Raw genomic sequence first — 8,081 nt, forward strand, 5'->3', positions numbered from 1 at the left:
AAGTGTGTTTTCAAAAACAACATGGATTTATGATTTTTACTAGACATTTCAGGACTCCAAAGCTGGCACCAGTGAGTCCCTGCTCATTGGTTGAACTATGTATCCTCAGGCGACCATGTTTGATCACTGGGCTGTGAATCTTCAGCACACTCTTCCCAGCATGGAAGTGCGTCACTGAAAAAATAAACTTGGGGGCTGTTTCACTGTCAGTGTGATAAAACATAACAATTTATTGCTTAGTCCTCATCCTCATATGCAGTGAGCTCCAAAAGTACTGGGACAGTGACATATTTTTGGGGGGTGGCTCTGTACTCCAGCACTTAAATTTGAAATGATACAATGACTATGAGGTTAAAGTACAGACTGTCAGCTTTAATTTGAGGGTATTTTCATCCATATTGAGTGCACAGTTTAGAAATTACACCACTTTTTGTACATAGTCCCCCCATTTTAGGGGACCAAAAGTATTGGGACAAATTTACTAGTAGTGAAAAGTTTAGTATTTGGTCCCAGACTCATAGCATGCAATGACTACATCAAGCTTGTGACTACACATTCATTGGATGCATTTGCTGTTTGTTTTGGTTGTGGTTCAGATTATTTTGTGCCCAATAGAAATGAATGGTAAATAATGTATTGTGTCATTTTGGAGTCACTTTTATTGTAAATAAGAATAGAATATGTCTATAAACACTTCTACATTAATGTGGATGCTACCATGATTACGGATAATCCTGAATGAATCGTGAATAATGATGAGCGAGAAAGACACATAAATATCATACCCCAAGACATGCTGACCTCTCACCATTTGGGGGGGGGTATGATATTTGTGTGTCTGTAACTTTGTCACTCATCATTATTCACGGTTCATTCCGGATTATCCATAATCATGGTAGCATCCACGTTAATGTAGAAGTGTTTATAGACATATTATATTTTTATTTACAGTTAAAACAGTCCCAATACTTTTGGAGCTCACTGTACGTCTAGTTTGTTTTGTGGTTCCAGTCAGAACGGTCTGTCTAACTAAGCAGTATGCAGCATCGCCACAGATTCCCCATCAGCCCTGTGAAAGACACTCTTTGTTTCTCTGCTCTGAGAAGCTTCGCCCTGTTCCAGTATTCTACTCCACTCCCCAGGGGGACTTAGTCAATTAATCAATGAGACCTGTTTTTATACTGAAACAATAGAAGAGACTGAATCAAACACAAATAACTGAGGGATGAGTCAATCAAACCACAAAGTGTAATTGTGTTAGTTTGCAGTAGTTTGGAAGCATTTGAAATGTTACATTATGATTTGTATTGTGTAAGACAACTTGCTAGAAGTCCTTCACAGTTCAAACCTTCACAGGAAAATTCGCTACAGTGTATTTACCACTTTAAGGGTAATACCAGACTGTGTGTATGTTGGTAGGTTTGTGTTTATCGTGTCTTCGCCTGTTCAGTAGGTCATGGCAGGCTGAATAAACCGGAGAGAAATGAAGATGGATTATACACAGTACAGTATGAAATGTAGAATATGTTCACTGATGTCTCTGGCTCCTGTAACTGTATTGTACTGTATTGTCAGATGTGGCCCACATTGCAGTGTTGGAGATGGCTTCCACACCATGTTGTGTTTGGGTAGTGTGCCAGTGATTACTTTCACAGATTGCAGGTGATTTACTGCTTCCACTCTACACCCCAGAGCCCTCAGGGGGTACACCAGGTTTCCTCCGCTCATGTTATTCAGGGGCCCCTGACACCTCCACCCCCACAGCAGTGAGGAGTGAGAAGGTTGGGTGAATGTGAACCTGTGGGGCTAACCCGTAACCCTAGCTTCATGTCCACACCCCAGCTCAACCCTAACCATTGCCACAACCCTAACCCTAACCATAGCTTCATGTCCTCACCCAAGCTCAGCCCTAACCCTAGCCATAACCCTAGCTTCATGTCCTCAGCCCGGCTCAACCCTAACCCTAACCATAGCTTAATGTCCTCACGCAAGCTCAGCCCTAACCCTAGCCATAGCCCTAACCCTAGCCATAACCCTAACCCTAGCTTCATGTCCTTAGCCCGGTTCAACCCTAACCCTAGATTCGTGTCCTCACCCAAGCTCAGCCCTAACCCTAGCCATAACCCTAACCCTAGCTTCATGTCCTCAGCCCGGTTCAACCCTAACCCTAGCTTCGTGTCCTCACCCAAGCTCAGCCCTAACCCTAGCCATAGCCCTAACCCTAGCTTCATGTCCTTAGCCCAGGACCCTCTTTCAGTGACTTTTGATATGCTGCCAGGGGATACTGTGTAGATAAGGCAGGGATGCACCATCCTCCTCCAATAATCTGATCACACCTCAAACACTTGTCAAATGGGTCCTTTCCCTGATCCCTTTCCTGATCTTTATCCTCCCTCTTGCAGTTCCTCTCCTGCTGCCTTTTTGGGAGTTATAATGAATAAATAACATTAGCCAATCCATAAACACCTATGCTAAAGGAAGCACATTGATTTTTAATATTGATGTATTAGAAATTCAGAAACATCACCCCATAGTGTTGCTAAGCAGCAGGCCAATGAGGCCATGCAAGCATCCTCCCTAACATCACAGCAGTATCAGCCACCTTTGCACATACCTCCATTTGGATCAAAATCCAGTCCTTTTTCCTACATCCTCCCACACCACTAACCCAGTAGGCCCCATGTGTCTCCCTTCAGACCACATGCTGCATCACTATCAATCCCCCCCGGATGGAAAAACCCACTTAATTTACCTAGTCTGTCATATTAGTTTAAATCTGGAGTCCTCTTTTTGTTTTGGTGCAGTCTTCTTAACATCCTGGTCCGCCCTAGTGAGTGCAGGGCATGTGTGCTATGTTAACCTAGTTTGAACAACAACTCCCTAACAGATGCAAATACAGCAATAACTCAACATCCATGGCTCCACAGCCGGAGAACCCAGGTGGATCTTCTCTCACATCGCCTGGGGAAATACTGTATGATGTACTAGGATATTTTCCTCTACTGCGTTTACATCGATGCTGTCCACAACCTGTACATCTCATTAATGCTGTGTTTATCTTGAGCAGCCTTGAGGTCTGCAGGAATGTTTCCAACATACAGTGTATACCAGCCAAGGATCAGCAGCCGATAAATGACAGATTAATTTATTACCTTGGACACAGACACTAATAGCTGTAGGTCACAGTGTCCAAGTGGTTTCCCCAACTCTGGTACTGTCGACTATGAACAAGACCATGTTGATCATCTCACTGTTTGAGTAGAGTGGACAGTGTTTTTCATCATGAACTGTAGACTGTAGGACAAGCAGCATGGAGAGTGGTGGACACAGGACACACAGCACACTGTCCAGGGGAATGTTACAGAGGTGTACAAGGCCCCCAGAAAGGGGAGCCATGTTAGTACTGTAGGTCAGCAGTCTTGGCCTGTGAAGCCTCATTAAATCAAGCCAACAAACCGGAGGTTGATAACGGCCATGCAGCATATCCTGGAAGCCCTGCGGTGCTTCCTCCCGGACGCACAGCTATGGCCACTTCCCCGAAGGACTTCACTACAATAATTACTGTACTGCCTTCCTCAGAAATGACTTCCAGCCCCCACACAGATGTTGATTAAATGATGTGTGAGGGTGAGATGCAGGAATTGTCCAGCACATCAGAAGGATGGAAAGGAAATGGAGCTGCCAGGCCTTGACTTAGAGACCACAGTTTTAGGAGGATCTGCTGTGTAAATTAAAGGGTTAAGGAGTTGTTTAATGTAATTTGTTCAACATGTCCTCTTTCATTTCGCTCAAATTTCAGGTGGAAACAAGGCAAGCACAAAGTCACTCTGAATAACAGTCTTTGACCGTAGTCTGACTGTAGTCTGCCCGTAGTCTGACCGTAGTCTTTGACATTGTGGTTGATAATGGCACCCAATAACAGCAGAGAGATCTTCAACCAAACGTCCCTGGAGGTTAAATTCAGCTGCTCACTAGCATACTGTAAATGCTTGTAAGGAGTGCAAAGTCCTAGCTACAGGGACTTCAGCCAGATACCTTGCTTTTAAGATCCCCTCCACCACACACACACTGAGGTCAGTGCGTAGAACATCAGATATCCCCAGCAGAGGAGACAGGGCTCTTCTCCAGGCTGCTTATGGAGAGCAGCTGGTCGATACAGTGTATACAGTGTGTTGCTCCTACTGCTGCTGCAGTGGGGCAGGATAAGGGCTGAGGCTGCATGTTCTCCGCTGAAGGCCCTGCTGTTTGTTGTGCATTAGTGGCTGGGTTACAAGACAAGTGAGGCCTATTTGTTTTTCCATCCCCTGCTGCTTCCCACAGCGTGAGTGGACCTAATCCCCTGCTGCCATTTCAGTTTGTCAGTTTGTCATTTCAATTAGACATTTAGTAGACGCTCTTATCCAGAGCGACTTACAGTAGTGAATGCATACATTTAATGAAACCATGCAGTGCACTATTTTTTTCTGTTCAATCACCATGCCCTGTCCATGTTCCAGTGCAGCCCTGGGACAAGTAGTCTTCAGCTCAACAACAAGGACACACACCTGGACTACTACAGTAACCCAACCAAACAGTCTGCAGCACACGGCAAGGTAATCTTAAGTAGAAGCAGGGAGATGGAGATGGAGAGGAGCAGCTGGCTGCTGGATGGGTGAGCCTGCTGGAGTCGTTATGCCAAGATCCAGTGTTCTGGAGATAACAGACACACATACAGACACACAAACAGCCGTTCAGAGCCTCAGCTTCAACATAGCAGGGAGGAAATTAAAAACGTGTATTTGTATGACATTGAAACGGATGTGGTGCGTGCCAAGAGCGTCGAAAGAGCAAACTGGAACAAACCTGCATAACACTTGGTCCTCTCTCTCTGCACTTTGAGGGTCGTTAAAGGTTGAGTGGAGTGCAACACTCCATCTTCATCATCACTGGGAGTTAAACAGTCATCAGGCAGGCCAATAACAGCTGTTAATCAGCAGACCTAGCTTCAGCCAGGACTCACCCCTTGCTGATCTCTCTCTCTCTCTCTCTCCCTCGCTCTCTCTCTCTCTCTCATATTATGCCAGGCCCAGTGATTAAACACAGCCTCTTGCCAGTGTTAGACTGGGGTATTTTTCAGATGGCTCTCTACTCTCAACATCAGGTCAATGTGCTGAAGTAACACCATATGTCCTTACTACTGTATGTCTTTCTAAGTGACAGAATCACAACTTACCACTACTTAAAGAGAGTATCTCAAACTTAGACATTCTTCCAATGGTTCATGAGCCCTTATTTCCAATGCGTCTCCATTTGTCTGTTCTCAATGTGGAAAGCTGCAAAGTACAAAGAACAAGATCAGATCTACAGGACTACAGTATTAGCATACCATTTCTGTACTGTGCTAACTCAAATCTACAGGACTACAGTATCAGCATACCATCTCTGTATTGTGCTAACTCAAATCTACAGGACTACAGTATTAGCATACCATTTCTGTACTGTGCTAACTCAAATCTACAGGACTACAGTATTAGCATACCATTTCTGTACTGTGCTAACTCAAATCTACTGGACTACAGTATCAGCATACCATCTCTGTATTGTGCTAACTCAAATCTACAGGACTACAGTATTAGCATACCATTTCTGTACTGTGCTAACTCAAATCTACAGGACTACAGTATCAGCATACCATTTCTGTGTTTCCTAAGGTTAAGTGATTGTTTGAACTGAGTGGGAATCTGTTCCACCCCATTCCTGCATGTCTGTACCCACCAGAGGCAGACCAAGGCCAGTTCAGATCGTGTCTGTGGTCAGTGAAGTTGTTCCAAAGATAATGGGCCTAGCCTGGGTGGCCAAGGTCTCTATTCCATTCATTCCTGCTGTGGACCTCAGCATTAGTGCCGGCTCTTGTAAGTGAACGTTGGGAGCCGAATCTATTTATAAACATTTAAAAAAATTAAGAAATGAATAATCAAAACATTTAAATGAATAGAATTAACTAATTCAAAGAACTAAAAAAAATCCTAAAATAATATAGGCCTAAATGCTCAAGCGCACACACATTGGTTCTGACTGTCTACTCAGACTAACAGCCTCACCTGTTGTTCCTGTCAATCAGACACGCAGTGTCAACCAATGAACCACAACTGTACGAGAGCACACAGTCTTCAGTGCGGGAAAGAGTCCAAAAAGCTACTGCAGTTTTCCTTACCACTGACTGCTAGACATCAAGGGTAACCACTTCTTACATGTCGGCTACATGTCACTTCATTGAAGATTTTTTGATATCTAGATGTTTTCTGGACTGCTTTGAGTTCAGCAACAGACACACCTCAGAGAACTTGGCAGAGGAACTGTTGAGAGTGGCCAGAGAATAGCAAGTAGATAGAAAAGTGGTCTGTTGTGTTAGCGACAAGCCATGAAAATGTTTAAATGGACCCATGATCCATGTCTTGCGCACACAATCAACCTGATTGTAAGAGATGCTCTGAAGGTGATGAAGCCCACTGTGGACAAAGTGAAAGCACCCTTGGAATACTTCCACAGGAGCACAGTAGGTGCTGAAAAACTAAAGTCTGCACAACGCCAGATGGGGATGCCTGAGCTGAGGCCTTAACAAGACTGCACAACAAGGTGGAATTCAACATTTTATATGTTGAAGCGGTTTCTTGAGTCAAAGGATGCCATCATCTCTACCCTGGCCATTGTCAATGCACCTGTTGATGCTCTGACCCAACAGGAATGGGAGGTGGTGGAGGAGGTGTGCAGAGTCCTGGAACCCTTTGAGCAGGTCACTGTAGAGATCAGTGGAGAGAGATACAGTAAGCAGTTATTACTACATCATTATTTAATCCAGTATTTTATATGTATATGAGCAGTAGATGAGAATGTAGTATCATTAGACAAAACATGAATCTGAACTAATTAGCTACTGTTCTCTCTTTTCAGCTATGTGACAGCCTAAAAAATGATACTCCTGTGTAAGGGTCTGCAGCGAATCACAGCCAGCCGTCAGAGAGAAGCAAAATGTAACCACAGGACATGTGACAGAGTTGATGAACACCCTATGTTCATCAAGGAACAGAAAGTTCCACAGAATGGAGTATAATCACGTGCTATCAGAAACCGCTGCACTTGACTCCAGGTTCTTGACCCCAACCTCAGCAGCAGGGAGGGACAGCCCCAGCAGTCAGCTGGCTCAGGCACCAGGGTGACAGGAAGAAGAGGGATCAGATGGAGCAGAAGCACCAGCAGCAGTAGTGCCACAAACGTCTGCTGTTTGGATGCTGTTTGACGAGAGAGCAACTGGGGATGCAGCACGAAGGAATCCCTCAGCAGATGTCATAATGGAGGTCTGATCCTATTTGAAGGAGCCCCTCCTCCAAAGATCTACAGATCCTCTGAGCTGGTGGAAGAACAAGGCCTCTGTCTACCCACGGCTTACTAAAGTCATGACAGGGAGACTCTGCATAGTGGCCACATCCGTACCTTCTGAAAGGGTCTTCTTGAAAACGGGACAAATAATTACTGAGAGAAGAAACCACATCAGCCCCTCGAAAGTGAGGCAGCTTGCATTTCTCATAAAAGCAAAATATGGTCAGCATTGCTGTGTGCTGATGGTTATAACATGGTAATAAAGAAGAGAGAGAAAAGAGGGACCAGTTTAATGTTTTAAGTGGGATGCTGCAGTTTTGCACATTGTTATTTATTTTTCTTTGATATGGTGCAATATTCTATTATTATGTTGTTCAGATTGTATTTGTTTTGAATTGTTACATTTATATGCACTTTGTTTATATACATTAACAAAGTTCTACTTTAAATGCACGTGTAATAGCATCCTTCTTTTTTACATTTATTTCAATTTGTGGGATGCTGCAGTTTTGCAAATTGTTATTTATCCTTCTTTGATATGGTGCAATATTATATTATGCTGTTCAGATTGTATTCGTTTTGAATGGTTAGATTTATATGCACTTTGTTCATATACATTGAAAAGTTATACTTTAAATGAAAATGTTTAATATCATTTTTTTTCATAAGAAACACATGCATTTTTAAATACATTGTGGTTAAGGTAGAGTATGATTTCATTTAAT

Source organism: Salmo salar, chromosome 11 (assembly GCF_965601325.2).
Source record: "Salmo salar chromosome 11, fSalSal1, whole genome shotgun sequence".
Lineage (NCBI taxonomy): Eukaryota > Metazoa > Chordata > Actinopteri > Salmoniformes > Salmonidae > Salmo > Salmo salar.